The sequence below is a fragment of the Kryptolebias marmoratus genome, linkage group LG18 (genome assembly GCF_001649575.2).
Source record: "Kryptolebias marmoratus isolate JLee-2015 linkage group LG18, ASM164957v2, whole genome shotgun sequence".
In the NCBI taxonomy this organism is placed as follows: domain Eukaryota; kingdom Metazoa; phylum Chordata; class Actinopteri; order Cyprinodontiformes; family Rivulidae; genus Kryptolebias; species Kryptolebias marmoratus.
The window spans coordinates 2,719,874-2,720,927 of NC_051447.1; positions in this window are offsets into that span (position 1 = coordinate 2,719,874).

Genomic DNA, 1,054 nt, shown 5'->3' on the forward strand with positions numbered 1-1,054 from the left:
GCAACAATCGAGGCATCCAGAGCATTTCTTCCACTGCACCTCTCTTCCTGAAGTCTCAGGAGAATCCCCATAAGTTTAAAAAACAGCAACAACACAGGGCCAATGTTGTCCATAGCGCTTTTGTTGTTTACACAACTTGCGCTAAGTTTCGGCAGCGCACCGCCCCTGTGCCGCGGCCCAGCCCCCCACAACACAAGGAGGCGTTCCTCTGCTACCGACCAAACTGGCAGGTGTGAACGCGATGCATTCTTTATCGAGCCGAGCCGAGTAGAGCGGAGTAGACCCGGACTTCTGACTTAGGGGCCGTGTGAAAGAGGCACATGTAGAGCAGTGGTGTCAAATCCTGGTCCTGGAGGGCCACTATCCTGCATGTTTTAAATGTTTCCCTGCTCTTTAGCAAGTCTTCAATTTCTGTAGAATCCTGTTAATCACTCAATCATTCAAATCAGGTGTATCACAGCAGAAAAACACCTAAAACATGCAGGACCAGGATTGGACACCACTGATGTAGAGGAACTTGAGTTAGAGCACACAGGCTCTTGATAACTTGACCTTCTGACCTTGAACTCCAAATGGTTATTCCTTGACCCATAGGGAGTCCAGCTGTGAAGTTTGACTTTTTTTATATTACACGGTCTTTTTCTGGTGTACACAGTTGCAGAATTAGAACACATGGGCTCTTGTGACCTTGAGCCTTAACTCCAAAGACATATTCCTTGAACCATGGGTACACTACATGTAAAGTTTGACCTTCCTACGTTACACTGTTTTTGAGTTAAAGCCTTCTTTTACTTGTTATCTGGACCTTTGACCTTTGACCTTGAAATGCATACGACTGATCCTTGGCCCATGGTGAGACCAGCTGTGAAGTTTGATCTTTCTACTGTACACGGTTGAAGACTTAGAGCATGTGGGCTCGTGAGACCTTGACCATTGACCTTGAAATCCCTAGGGCTGATCCTTGACCCATGAGGGTTCTAGCTGTTTGACCTTCCTATGGTACATGTTTGCCAAGTTAGAGCACAGGGGCTCCTATGACCTTGACCTTTGACCT